The sequence below is a fragment of the Schistocerca cancellata genome, chromosome 5, assembly GCF_023864275.1.
Source record: "Schistocerca cancellata isolate TAMUIC-IGC-003103 chromosome 5, iqSchCanc2.1, whole genome shotgun sequence".
NCBI classification, from domain to species: Eukaryota; Metazoa; Arthropoda; class Insecta; order Orthoptera; family Acrididae; genus Schistocerca; species Schistocerca cancellata.
In genome coordinates this window covers 369008505-369024110 of record NC_064630.1, presented here as the reverse complement: position 1 = coordinate 369024110, position 15606 = coordinate 369008505, and positions in this window count along the sequence as shown.

Genomic DNA, 15606 nt, shown 5'->3' with positions numbered 1-15606 from the left:
GGGGACTGATGACCTCAGATGTTAAGTCCCATAGTGCTCAGAGCCATTTGAACCACTTTTTTCTTGTTTTTTGTTTGTTTTTGATTTCAGACAGAATATTCGCGTCAGCCACGGTCCAAGGCATCTTTTGTGTCGTCGTTACGGATATTACGCAAAATACTATATAGAATAAGAATTAAACTTCCTGACAGACTAATTCTGTGGCGGATCGGAATTAGAGACCGAATCTTCTTCTATCGATTCCAATGCATTTACGAGATGTGTTACCAGCAACGCTTTACAGCTCAACTCAGACATTGTTTTTAGGTACTGCACTGTGGCTTTGCGCAAGGGAACGATTCATGGTCGGCTGCATCGACGCTCTAGGAAGACTTCTAAGCCAAAGAATAAACTGAAGGAAAAAAGTCGCAACACCAAAAGATAACTAATGGATAGTAATGAAATTTCGTGAGTACATTTGTCTAGGTAACAATTGTAAGATAGTGATATTGCAGGATCACAGGTCAATGCAAGAACGAGATAAGTCATGTTGGTACATTAGTAACCGGTGTAGACGTCATAATGTTAAATGCAGATATGCAAACGTGCATGCATTGTCACGTACAAGTGCCGAATGTCAGTTTGTGGGATGGAGTTACATGCCTGTTGCACTTGGTCGCTCAATTCGGGGACGGTTAATGCTGTTTGTGAATGAAGCTGGACCTGTCATCCGAAGAAGTCCCATATGTGCTCGAGTGGAGACAGATCTGGTGATCGAGCAGGCCAAGGTAACATGTCGACATTGTAAAGAACATGCTAAGCAACCACAGCGGTGAGTCGGTGAGCTTTACCTTGTTGGAAAACTCACCCTGGAGTGTTGCCCATAAATGGTAGCATATGAGGTCGAATCGCTAGACTGATGTAGGATTTCGCAGTCAGGATACATGGGCTAACGTCGAGAGTGCTCGTACTGTTATACGAAATTGCATCCCACATCCTAACTCCAGATACAGGTCCAGTGTCTAGTTCGCAAGTAGGACCTCAATTGGCCTACTTCTAACCACCACGCGGCCATCGCTGACACAGAGGCAGAACCAGCTATCATCAGAAAACAACAGACCTGCACCCTCCCTCCACTGAACTCTCCCTAGACACCACCGAAGTCTCATATGGTGGTGGTTTAGGGTTATTGCAGCGCCCGCTACAGGGCTTCTGTCTCGGAGCTGTCACTGAAGTAGCCGATTTGTAACAGTTCCTTGTGTGAGTATGGTGCCAACTGCTGCTCAAATTGCAGCTGCAGATGCAATACTATGCGACAGAGCCATATGCGAACACGATGGACTTCTCTCTCGGTAGTGCAACGTGGCTTTACGCAATGCTGTCTCCATGCGACTCCATACAATCTAGTGACCTTGACTGCCAGCAGTCATGTGCAGTGGCTACATTACTGCCAAGTCTTTCTGCATTATCTGGAAGGAACATACAGCTTCTCGTAACCCTGTTACACAGCCTCGTTCAAACTCATTCTGGGTCTGATAATGGAGTCTTTCTCATCGTGGAGGCATTCTTGAATAACAACTCACCACGTCCAGTGTCAAAGGTAACTAACGCTTACGACAATAACAACGTGTATTTAAAGCGAACTTGATCTGCGTCCTCAGAGTGGCGATACTAGCGTCACTCTTATGCGAGTGGTACTAAATCTGAATAGACATCATCAATCATATGTAGATACATGCGTACCAACTTTCGTTTATTTTTTGCCACTCCTCCTTGGTGTTGCGATTTTTTCCGTCCGTGTATTGGTATTGAGAGTATCACATGCAAGTTTAATGGCGAGCGGAAAATTGTGTACTGAGCTGGCCGACCTTTACGAACTGGCCATAACTTCTTAAGAGACAGTGTGAAAGTCGTAGTGGTGGGGGAGAGTATGTTGGAGCGCTTGTGACGTACCTACTTATGGAAATAGAACAGAAAACATGGGAATGAAATTGTTGACAGCTGCTCCTCTCCGTCTTCTGACAACACTTCACAACAAACAAACAATATATGGGTGGAGATAATGTTCCCTGCTCACTCGTTGCTGATTAGTATTCACTACTGCTTACTTCTGATGGTGGTCATCTTTGGGTGTATGGGTGCACTGGTTGTTCGCAGTACTGTCATTCTGCAGTTTTCGTGTTGTTCAAATGGCTCTGAGCACTATGGGACTTAACATCTGAGGTCATCAGTCCCATAGAACTTAGAACTACTTAAACCTAACTAACATAAGGACAACACACACATCAATGCCAGAGTCAGGATTCGAACCTGCGACCGTAGCGGTCCCGCGGTACCAGACTGGAGCGCCTAGACCCGCTCGGCCACACTGGCCGGCCTTAGTGTTGTGATTCTTGGTGAGCTTAGTCCCGCTCAGAAAATGTTAGTTTCCTTGCGCAGCACTCTCTTACTGCATTTGTGGCTCGAAAGTGACGTTTTATATATCTGTCGCAATATCAGCCATCTGAAGACGTCACTTGGCTGCATATCCATAAATTGTCTTAACATTTTATGCGCCTGGAGAAACTGAAGTACAGCAACGCCATTACAGTTTAGCAACGGCATTATCAAATTTTATGTATGGTTCACAGTGTGAGAGAGTTTCTCTAATTGTGTATTGTAGATGAGTGGTCGGTTGGATGGTTCAAAAATTAGCAATTACTAACAGTGTTTTATGTGGTAATACAGGGTGTAGCAGGTGTATCTATTGGTGACTTAGGACGGTGTACTGAACGACATTAAATCAGTATTTACTTCATTTGCAGACTAATAATTATAGCTCTTACAATTCATACGTTTTTAGATTGATAGTACCTCCAAGGACATGTGGCAAGAGCAACCCATTAACGCTTATTTTACCCTGGGCAGCAGTTCAGGTGTTGATATGTGGACGCAAAACGGTAAGTCTATAATGACACGTGTAGTATACTTAATAGTGCAGCTACAGCATAAAACATCAGGTCGTAATGTTTGTGACATGTTTGTGGGAAGACTGTTCGATGCCGAGAAAAAGCAAGCAACATACTTACGTGTGTACATATTACACACATAAAAATCTACACTTACGCCCCTTACACGCTGTACATGTCCACCTTCATTAGGTGGAGGCAAAGTGGCCATGAAAATGCTACCACACTGCATTTCTTTGTAATTAGTGTCAAGTAAAAATAGCAAACTGCCATAACGAAGAGAAAAAAATGTGTATTTAGAAGTAACACCGCCATCGCAGTTTGGAAGAAGTGGACCATTATACACGTTAAATAAAAAGGGAAATATTTTCGAAACAGACCACTACAAAGCGGACCAGAGGATCAAATAATTCCAGACAATTGGATATTTCCGAGCAGGTGAGACAGTAATGGTGCGTCAGCGCTGCAACATTTGGTGTCAGTCTGGCGTGTACACCCCGTCCAGGCGTGCAGTAAATTAGTGCAGCTCAAGCGTTAAAACCGGGAGGCTGCTAGTCACGGCTACTGTTCTTTTCCTCTCCCAGTTGTTCAGTTTTGTGTGCGAGTGTGGATCACTCAGACCCAGGGTGATAAAGTTAATAGTTTCATCCATCAGTCAAGTTTTAGCTCGTTCTTTAGGATTAAAGATCTGGGGATGAGAGACACTTAGTGAAAGGATTCCCCAACTTATACAAATGTACCAGGCTTTTATTTCCTTGCACTTTGTGGTCCATGGATGCAGGGTGTGGTAGTATGAGACCTTCAAAGCTGCTTAATTATTATTATTATTATTATTATTATTCTTTCCTTTCTCAGACGTTACGTCTGGTTAAAAATGGAAAGTGACGCGGACCTTTATCAAGCGTGACTTCCTTTTAACTGTGCGGTATATGTTACATTGCATTTAGGAACTTTCAGGTAACTGAACATGTATCAACAATTACAGATTTCTGTACTTGTATATATACGTTTGGATATAGCTGTATTGCGTTGATGTACTGGTGGATATTGTGTGGTATGACTCCTGTTGTTGATATTATAATTAGTATAATATCAACTTTATCCTGATACCACATGTCCTTGACTTCCTCAGCCAGTTGGATGTATTTTTTTCATTTTTTCTCCTGTTTTCTTCTGTATATTTGTTGTATTGGTTATGGATATTTCGATTAGTTGTGTTAATTTCTTCTTTTTATTGGCGAGTATGATGTCAGGTTTGTTATGTGGTGTTGTTTTATCTGTTATAATGGTTCTGTTCCAGTATAATTTGTATTCATCGTTCTCCAGTACATTTTGTGGTGTACACTTGTATGCGGGAACGTGTTGTTTTATTAGTTTATGTTGTATGGCAAGTTGTTGGTATACTATTTTTGCTACATTGTCATGTCTTCTGGTGTATTCTGTATTTGCTAGTATTGTACACCCGCTTCTGATGTGATCTACTGTTTCTATTTGTTGTTTGCAAAGTCTGCATTTATCTGTTGTGGTATTGGGATCTTTAATAATATGCTTGCTGTAATATCTGGTGTTTATTGTTTGATCCTGTATTGCAATCAGGAATCCTTCCGTCTCACTGTATATATTGCCTTTTCTTAGCCATGTGTTGGATGCGTCTTGATCGATGTGTGGCTGTGTTAGATGATACGGGTGCTTGCCATGTAGTGTTTTCTTTTTCCAATTTACTTTCTTCGTATCTGTTGATGTTATGTGATCAAAGGATTGTAGAAGTGGTTATGAAAATGCAGTGGTGTAGCCGATGTATTTATATGAGTGATTGCTTTGTGTATTTTGCTAGTTTCTGCTCGTTCTATAAAGAATTTTGTTAAATTGTCTACCAGTCCATAATGTAGGTTTTTATGTCGATAAATCCCCTTCCTCCTTCCTTTCTGCTTAATGTGAATCTTTCTGCTGCTGAATGTATGTGATTTTTTTTTGTTTTAGGGCGCAAAACTGCTATGGTCATTAGCGCCCGGTCTGTGACTTAGGAAACAGTAAAAAACCGAAAATGGAAACCAGCAGCAATGGGAACGAAAGTCATAAAATTGGAGAAACTAAAAGCAGAAGGAAGGCTTAAAAATCCACTACAGAAAGGGGTTGGTTGTCCCCAAAAAAAGCTTCAAATGACTGACGTCATTTCACTGGCACTAATGAACTCTAGAACGCGATCGGCCGAGCGCGTGTCATCTGCTAAAATTGACGATATATCAAGCGGCAGCTGTAGACGGGCGCGTAACGGATTAAAATAGGGGCACTCAATTAAAAGGTGTCTTACCGTCCACAGCTGAGAGCAGTGGGGACAGAGTGGGGGAGGATCGCCGCTTAAAAGATGTCGATGACTAAAAAGACAGTGCCCTATCCGGAGTCTAGTTAAAATTACCTCCTCCCGACGATGCGTTCGGGAGGAAGAGGTCCAAGCACAAGGAAGAGTTTTCACGTCCCGCAATTTATTTTGGGGAAGTGTCGACCAATGCGCATGCCATAAATGAACAACACGACGACATGAAACGCTCCGGAGATCGGCGAAGGGAATCGATTGAATAGCTGGCCGAAGAAGAGAGACTGCAGCCTTGGCTGCAATATCGGCCGCCTCATTTCCGCAGATACCAACGTGTCCCGGGAGCCAGCGGAACGCCACCGAGACGCCCCCCAGGTGGAGCAAGCGCAGACAGTCCTGAATCCGGTGGACTAGAGGGTGCACAGGGTAAAGAGCTTGGAGACTGAGGAGAGAGCTGAGAGAATCTGAGCAGATAACGTACTGTATCCGCCGATGGCGGCGGATGTAGTGGACAGCCTGGAGAACAGCGTAAAGTTCCGCAGTATAAACCGAACACTGGTCGGGAAGCCGAAAGTGATTTGGGGTGTCGCCAACAATATAGGCATTCCCTACACCTAACGATGTTTTCGAGCCGTCGGTGTAAATAAATGTGGCGTCCGTCATTTGTGCACATAGAGCAGCAAATGCCCGACGATAAGCAAGGGGTACCATCCTTGGGAAATCGACAAAGGTCTCGGAGCAGGCAGATCCGGGGACGGAGCCAAGGCGGTGCTGTACCCCAAGTTGTCAAGAAGGTTTTAGGAAAGCGGAAGGAAAGAGAATGGAGCAGTTGACGGAAGCGGACTCCCGGTGGTAGTAGGGAGGAGGGGCGGCCTGCATACCCTACATCAAAGGAGGCGTCGAAAAAAATGTCATGGACTGGATTAGCAGGCATGGAAGACAGATGGCTAGCATAACGACTCAGAAGGACTGCTCGCCGATTGGACAGCGGAGGTTCAGCAGTCTCAGCATAAAGGCTTTCCACAGGGCTGTGTGTAAAAAGCTCCAGACACTAAACGTAATCCACGGTGGTGGATAGAGTCGAGACGCCGAAGAATAGACGACCGAGCAGAGGAATAGACTATGCTTCCATAGTCCAATTTCGAGCGCACTAAGGCGCGATAGAGGCGGAGAAGGACCACTCGGTCCGCTCCCCAGGAGGTACCATTCAGGACACGGAGGGTGTTGAGGGATCGCAGACAGCGAGCCGAAAGATAGGAAACGTGGGAGGACCAGCACAGCTTTCTGTCAAACATAAGACCCAAGAATTTAGCGACGTCTGAAAACGGAAGGTTGACAGGACCTAGATGTAAGGAGGGCGGAAGAAACTCCTTACGTCGCCAAAAATTAACACAAACGGTCTTACTGGGAGAAAAACGGAAGCCGGTGTCGATGCTCCAAGAGTGGAGGCAATCGAGACATCCTTGAAGACGTCGTTCAAGAAGGCTGGTCCGTTGAGAGCTGTAGTAGATCGCAAAATCGTTCACAAAGAGGGAGCCCGAGCCATCAGGAAGGAGACAATCCATAATTGGATTGATGGCAATGGCAAACAGAACAACACTCAGCACGGAGCCCTGGGGTACCCCGTTTTCTTGGGAGAAAGTACGGGAGAGAGTAGTGTTCACCCGCACCCTAAATGTGCGCTCTGCCATAAATTCGCGAAGAAAAAGGGGCAGTCGACCTCTAAAGCCCCAAGAGAACAGTGTGCGGAGGATACCTGTCCTCCAACAGGTATCGTATGCTCTCTCCAGATCAAAAAATATTGCTACTGTTTGGCGTTTCCGGAGAAAATTATTCATGATATAAGTGGAGAGAGCAACAAGATGGTCAACTGCAGAACGATGCTTTCGGAATCCGCATTGGGCAGGTGTTAAAAGACTGCGGGATTCCAGCCACCAACCTAAACGGTAATTCACCATACGCTCCAAAACCTTACAGACACTACTCGTGAGAGAAATGGGGCGATAGCTAGAGGGGAGATGTTTGTCCTTTCCAGGTTTCGGAACAGGAACGACGATAGCTTCCCGCCATCGTCTGGGAAAAGTACTGTCGGTCCAAATTCGATTATAAAGGCGAAGGAGGTAACGCAGACTATGGGTTGATAAATGCAGCAACATTTGGACGTGGATACCATCCGGTCCTGGGACGGAGGAGCGAGAAGAAGAGAGTGCATGTTGGAGTTCCCGCATGGAGAAAACAGTATTGTAGCTTTCGCGATTTTGAGAGGAGAAAGCAAGAGGTCGCACTTCCGCTGCACGTTTCTTCGGGAGAAACGCTGGCGGGTAATTTGAAGAGCTCGAAATCTCAGTAAAGTGCTGACCCAATGAGTTAGAAATTGCGACGGGGTCCACTAATGTATCATGCGCGACAGTGAGCCCAGAGACCGGGGAGAAACTAGGCGCGCCTGAGAACCGTCGAAGCCGACTCCAAACTTCCGAGGAGGGAGTGAAGGTGTTAAATGAGCTAATAAAGAATTTCCAGCTTGCCTTCTTGCTATCGCGGATGACACGACGGCATCGCGCTCGGAACTGCTTATAGCGGATACAGTTGGCCAAAGTAGGATGGTGGCGGAAAACGCGGAGAGCACGTCGCCGCTCACGTATTGCGTCACGGCATGCCTCGTTCCACCAACGAACTGGGGGGCGCCGGGGCAATTCGGAGGTGCGTGGTATTGAACGTTCCGCAGCTGTAAGAATAACGTCGGTAATATGTGTGACCTCATCGTCGACGCTGGGAAAGTGACGGTCATCGAATGTCGCTAGAGACGAAAAAAGTGTCCAGTCGGTCTGGGCAAACTTCCAGTGTCTCGGGCGCATATATGGCAGTTGAGGCTGCAGTCTAAGGACACATGGAAAGTGGTCACTCGAGTGTGTATCATCAAGGGCGAACCATTCGAAGCGCCGAGCTAGCGGAACAGTACCGACCGCAAGGTCCAAATGAGAGAAATTTGTCGTGGAGGCAGACAAAAATGTAGGGACCCCAGTGTTGAGGCAAACTAGATCCGCTTGGTGGAAGACGTCTAGCAGGAGTGAGCCATGTGGACAAGGATGTGGAGATCCCCAAAGTGGGTGGTGGGCATTGAAGTCCCCAACCAGCAAATAGGGGGTGGAAGCTGACCAAGAAGATGAAGGAGATCAGCTCGTGCCATTGGTGTGGACGATGGAATGTATACAGTACAAAGAGAGAACGTGTATCCAGAAAGGGAAAGACGGACGGCGACAGCTTGGAAGGAAGTGTTTAAGGGGATTGGGTGATAATGGAGAGTATCATGGAGAAGAATCATGAGTCCTCCATAGGCCGGAGTGCCTGCAACAGAGGGGAGATCATATCGGATGGACTGAAGATGAGGGAGAACAAAGTAGTCATGGGGACACAGCTTTGTTTCCTGAAGACAGAAGATGACCGGCGAGTATGATCGTAAGAGGATCGACAATTCATCCCGATAGGCTCGAATGCCGCGGATATTCCAGTGGATAATGGACATAGGGTGAACAGAAAATGGAGGAATGTGACGATGGTTGCTGTCAACTCAACGACTGCTCAGAGCTTGCGACCGACAGCATGGAATGGCATTCAGCCGAAGGCAGAAGACCCTGGCCATAGGTTGTTCAGGAGCAACTCCCGCCACCAGCGATCGGTCGGTTGATCGGCCGCCAGCAGTGCGCCTCGGCGACACAGAAGACGGCCGAGGACGATTTCCGCCAGGTGGTGCTGTAGATGGGACACGCCTTGGCGGAGAAGGAGATGAAGTGGGTTTCTTTGTAGTCTTCTTGGAATTATGATGTTTAGATGAAGGAGGAACCGATGGTTGTGAAGTTGGGGTACGTAAAAAATCTTCACGAGTATGCTCTTTTTTTGAAGCCTTGGTGTCTGACTTTTGGGCTCGAGATTTAGCAGAACCCGACGAAGGGTGAGCCAGAGAGTGGGCAGGCGAAAGTGGTGAGGTTGAACGGGCGATCTTTGCGCTGGCCGATCTGACGACTGTGGCACTAAAGTTGAGGTCGCAAGTCTGCGTGGCCGCCTCCTTTGTTGGCCGAGGAGAAGCAAGGACAGTGCTGTATTTTCCTGTCTGCGGCATGGTGGACTGTCGACTGGCGAATAATTTTCGAGCAGCAAAGGTCGACACCTTTTCCTTCACTCTGATTTCCTGGATGAGCTTTTCGTCCTTAAAAACGGGGCAATCTCGAGAGGAAGCAGCGTGGTCACCCATACAGTTGATGCAGCGAGGGGATGGAGGTGGACAAGCACCCTCATGGGCATCCTTGCCACACGTAACACATTTGGCTGGATTGGAACAGGACTGGCTGGTGTGATTGAACCGCTGACACCGATAGCAACGCGCCGGGTTTGGGACGTAAGGGTGAACGGAAATTATCTCATATCCTGCTTTGATTTTGGATGGGAGTTGAACTTTGTCAAATGTCAAGAAGACAGTGCGGGTTGGAATGATGTTCGTGTCAACCCTTTTCATAACTCTATGAACAGCCGTTACGCCCTGGTCAGACAGGTAGTGCTGAATTTCTTCGTCAGACAATCCATCGAGGGAGCGCGTATAAACGACTCCACGCGAGGAATTTAAAGTGCGGTGCGCTTCAACCCGGACAGTGAAGTACGCAGCAATTTTTGTGCCTGGAGGGCACTGACTGTTTCTAACAACAGGGTGCCATTCCGTAACCTGGAACAAGACTTTACAGGACCTGCAATTGCGTCGACACCTTTCTGAATAATGAAAGGGTTGACCGTGGAGAAGTCGTGATCTTCGTCAGACCGAGAAACAACAAGGAACTGTGGCAACGATGGAAGAACTCTCTGTGGCTGAGATTCAGTGAACTTACGCTTGTGAGCAGACATAGTGGAAGGTGAGGAAACCATTGCGGAAGAATCCCCCATGATTACCGGCGTCTCCGATGGCGCGCTCCTCCCTTGTGGGGGCCCTCTCTGAGGGCACTCCCGCCTTAGGTGATTGTTCACACCTCAGGTCACACCTCCCGACAAACGGACGGAGGGACCAATCGGCACTTTCGGAAGGTATCAGCTCGGGTAATCACCCCTCCCTGGGCCTGGCCGTTACCAGGGGGTACGTACATGTCCTACCTGTCTACCTGGGGCGGGGAATTACACGTTACCCCGTCACTGGCTAAGTACAAAAATGCGTGGGTCGGCCTTCAGACACGCACAGGGAGGAAGAAAGAGAAAGGGAAAAACAAAGAAAGGTAAAGAGGAGAGGTCTCAAACGCCGCAGCGGAGAAAAGGGTAAAGAGAAGAGGTAAGGAAAAGAGAAGGACAAAGGAAGGATGAAGACATACAAGCAGAGAAGGCGAAGAATGCGATACATTTACGAGCGTCCGTCTCCGGATGTGGGCACAAACCATACTCCCAGAGGGGGAGAAAGGGAAGGAAAGAGCCAGAGGCGAGGGGAGGAGAGGCGATGATGGGGGAGAGGGAAGGATGCGGAAAAGGAAGGTATGCAGCCGGAAAGGAAGGAGGGCCACATTAGCTCGGGGTCCCGTGCTCGCTACGCACATATCCACAAAAGAGTTGTGGACCCCCTGGGGGGGGAATGTATGTGATGTATTCTATATTTGTGGCATTGTGATGGTGTAAGTGTATTTAGTGCTTCTAGGTCTGTGTTACTCCATTTCACTACTCCAAATGAGTAGGTCCATATTGGTACAGCATAAGTATTTATAGCTTTTGTCCTGTTTCTTGCTGTCAATTCTGTTTTCAGTATTTTTGTTAGTCTTTGTCTATATTTTTCTTTTAATTCTTCTTTAATATTCGTATTATCTATTGCTATTTTTTGTCTGTATCTTAGATATTTATAGGCATTTGTTTTTTCCATCGCTTCTATGCAGTCGCTGTGGTTATCCAATATGTAATCTTCTGGTTTAGTGTGTTTTCCCTTGACTATGCTATTTTTCTTACATTTGTCTGTTCCAAAAGCCATATTTATATCACTGCTGAATACTTCTGTTATCTTTAGTAATTGGTTGAGTTGTTGATTTGTTGCTGCCAGTAGTTTTAGATCATCCATGTATAGCAAATGTGTGATTTTGTGTTGGTATGTTCTAGTAATATTGTATCCATAATTTGTATTATTTAGCATGTTGGATAGTGGGTTCAGAGCAAGGCATAACCAGAAAGGACTTAATGAGTCTCCTTGGTATATTCCACGCTTAATCTGTATAGGTTGTGATGTGATATTACTTGAATTTGTTTGGATATTAAGTGTGGTTTTCCAAGTTTTCATTACTATGTTTAGGAACTGTATCAATTTAGGATATACTTTGTATATTTCCAATATTTGTAGTAACCATGAGTGGGGTACACTATCAAAAGCTTTTTGGTAATCAATGTGTACGTAGTGTAGCGACCTTTGTTTAGTTTTAGCTTGATATGTCAACTCTGCATCTATTATCAGTTGCTCTTTACATCCTCGTGCTCCTTTGCAACATCCTTTTTGTTCTTCAGTTATAATTTTGTTCTGTGTTGTATGTGTCATTAATTTCTGTGTAATGACCGAAGTTAATATTTTGTATATTGTTGGTAGGCTTGTTATGGGGCTATATTTAGCTGGGTTCGCTGTGTCTGCTTGATCTTTAGGTTTCAGATAAGTTATTCCATGTGTAAGTGTATCAGGTAATGTGTATGGGTCTGCAATGTAACTGTTAAATCATTTAGTTAGATGTGAATGTGTTGAGGTGAACTTCTTTAGCCAGAAATTTGCTATTTTATCTTTTCCAGGGGCTTTCCAATTGTGAATAGAATTAAGTTCTCGGGTGACTTCATGTTGCAAAATTATCACTTCAGGCATTTGTGGTATCATCTTGTATGTGTCTGTTCCTGCTTGTATCCACCGTGCATGCCTGTTATGTTGTACCTGGTTTGACCATATGTTGCTCCAGAAGTGTTTCATGTCTGTTATGTTTGGTGGGTTGTCTATTTTAATGTGTGTGTTATCTATTGTCTGGTAAAATTTCTTTTGGTTTGTGTTGAATGTTTGGTTTTGTTTCCTTCTATTTTCACTTTTTTTGTATCTTCTAAGTCGTTTGGCCAATGCTTGTAATTTCTGCTATTCATGTAATTGATCTATCGCTTCTTGTTGTGAGATTTTACCTAACCTTTTTGTTTTTTGTGTGATATTTCATTTCTTATAAATTGTGTTTGCTGTCCGATGTCTTTTCTCAGTTTTTCTATTCTGATCTGTAGCCTGTGTTGCCATGCTGGTTTTGTGGGTTCCTTCTGTGTGTAGGTTAGTTATGATCTCTGCCTAGTGTGTATATTTAGTGTAGTGAGTGCGCATATATAAACCAATAGTTGTACTCTTATTATTATTATTATTATTATTATTATTATTATTATTGTACCTATACAGCTGCATGCGTGGAACATAAAGACGTCCATATTAACTGTCAACTATATTTCTCAAATTCGCTCTTCCCTTTCCACGGACTTGTCAAACAAGTGCGGAGGTGTACAAACAAAGTTTGTCGAAGTTAACTTCACTTTTGAAGCAGCTCTTATGATGTCTTTACCACATCATGGAAAACTGAACAGAAAGAATTTCTGGCATTGGCTTTAGTACTGTGTATAAACTACACGGACGGAAAAAAAAACCACAGCACAAAGAAGGAGTTGTGCAACATAAACGAAACTCATTTCTACATCTGAAATATGATTTCTGAATAAAATCTTACCGGTTTTTAAGCCATGTCAATTCGAATAAAATTCTAGGGTTTTCTCTGACGATCTCCGCCATCGTCTTCAAGAGGGAAAGAAGTGACAGCCGGGGTTGGCACGGTTTTCCTCACATGTATATTCAGATTTCGCGCCAGTGGCATAAGAGCGGCGTTAGTAGCGCAAATATGAGGATGCAAATCAGGTTTGCTTTAGATAAACGGCGTAACGGTGGCGAGCGTTTGTTACCTTTGAGATTGAACTTGGTGATATGACGTTAGTCAAGAAAGTCTTTGAGGCGACAAAGACGCTATTATCAGCACGTCACAGAGTTTGAACGAGATCTTGTAACAAGGCCACGGGGGTAACCCTTCTGCAATATTGCAAGAAGACTTGGCAAGAATGTACCCACTGTACGTGATTTCTGGCAGCGATGGTCACGAGAATCTACGGTCGCAGGAAGACTGGGCTCCGGATGTCCAAATGGCACTACCAAGAGGGACGAGTATAAAGTTCAGCGTGGGGCTCTGGTGTACCAATTCGAGCAGCAATTCGCACCATAATTACTTCAAGGATCCAGACGCGCCGCAGTGCGCATTCCACTGACTTCAGACCACCTCCATTTGCGAGTTCAGTGGTGTCAAGCGAGAGCTCATTGGAAGGCCGGGTGGAGGTCGGTTGTGTTTTCTGATAAAAGCTGGTTCTGCCTCGGTGCCAGTGGTCGCCATGTGTTGGTTAGACGGAAGCAAGTTTAGGGCCCGCATTCAACCTGCTTGTGTGCTAGACACGCTGGAGTTATGATCTAGGGTGCGCACCCTGACGGCAAATTTGTACTGCAAAGTGCTGATTCGACTTGTTGCGCTGCCATTCCAGGTGGTGATTTCCAAAGGGTTAACTTTCTAACCCAACAAGGTCTACTGAGTATCGAAATGTTGCTTAGCCTGCTCGACCACAGGAATTCTCTTCGGTCGGGCACATATGGGACATCATCGGACGAAAACTCCATTGGCATTCACAAACAGCATTAATCGCCCCTCTACTGACAGACCAAGTGCTACATGTATCGAACTCCTTTCCACAAACTGATATCCAGCACCAGTAAAACATAATGCATGCACATTTTCACGGTTTCATTCTATATTCTGGCGATTTCACCGGTTACTAATGCACCAGCATTTCACATTTGCAACGACCTGTCTCGCGCTTACATTAACCTGTGATGTTGCAGTGTTAATCACTTAAATAAATTACCTAGACAAATGTTTTCCCGGAATATCATAACCCTACATTAATTATTTTTTGGTGTTTCCGTTTTTTTCAGTCAGTGTATAAAAACAAATTACGCAGAAGTTTATGATTACGCAGAAGTTTACGATTACATCAGTTTCCTCCGAATGGACGGTCAGACTTTCAATAACTGGTTAGAATTACTTCATCTTCACAATAAAAAAGGCACAGTTATGCGCAAATCTGTTCCAATTTCCCAACAGTTATCTATAACACTGATATATCTGGAAACTGGAGCAGATTTGAAGACTTAAAATTTATATCCTACACTGTACCTCGTACTCTGAGTGTCATTATTGTGAAAACGTGTGAACCATGTGGTGACAAAATTTTTTATCACGCTGCTATATTTTCAGCCAGGGTGATATAAGGTCGATTTTTAAAAAATGTCATTAAACAGTTTTTACAGATTATGGTTTGTATGAAATAATGAGAACATATTTATTTTTTATGTTGAGCGACGGATATAGGAGCAACGCGGCCGCATGTACTCTGACTGGGGTCGGCCATGGCGCTGCAGTGCCGGCCAGAGCAACGTCTTTTGCCGACAGACAGCCACTGTGAGAAAACAGCACCGATTTATTCTCTTGTCCTGTGAGCATTGTTAATGAAATTGGAGAAAGGAAAAAAATTACCATTTTTAATGTAACTGCAACAAGGAAAACAGATGTATAATTTTAAGTTTTGTAATGTTGAGGTGCTATTTGTCTCTTGTTGTAAAGGATGTTTGTGATGTGACTTAACATGTATCATGAAAGCAACTAGTTGTCACCGTGCACTTTTATTACTGAAAGAAGTTGAAAGTAAGTATTTGATTTGTGAAACCAGGAAAAGAAGAATTTATATTGACATATTCTCAGCTTTTTTGCCAGAAGCGTAAAAACGTAAAGACGTAAAGTAATGATGTTTTTATGAACTTACGAGATGCACTAAACCCATCATCACATATTGGAACTAGTCGTCGCAATAATGTGGAAATATCTGCAGCTTTAAATACTGGCGAATTACAAATACAGTAGAGTCTCGATTATCCGACCTAAAGCGGCCGCGGCAAGGTTGGATAAGCGGGAAGGTCGGATAACACGGAAAATAATATAAAAAACACAAAAATTAAACTAAAATAGGCCAAATTAGTGGAACATTTAATACAATACAAATCAAAATAGACTGAATAGATATTTACTGTGTGAAGAAGTGTTGTGAGAAATCTTAGGCGCACTTTCCGCCACTACATCCGCTTCGTCGTCTTCTTCTTTTTCGTTTACCATGTTGACTATTTCTTCACCTGTCACTTCAAATTCTTCATCTTGGGCAATCCATTCATTTGTGTCATCTTCTGTGGCGTCAGCACATCCCGGAACT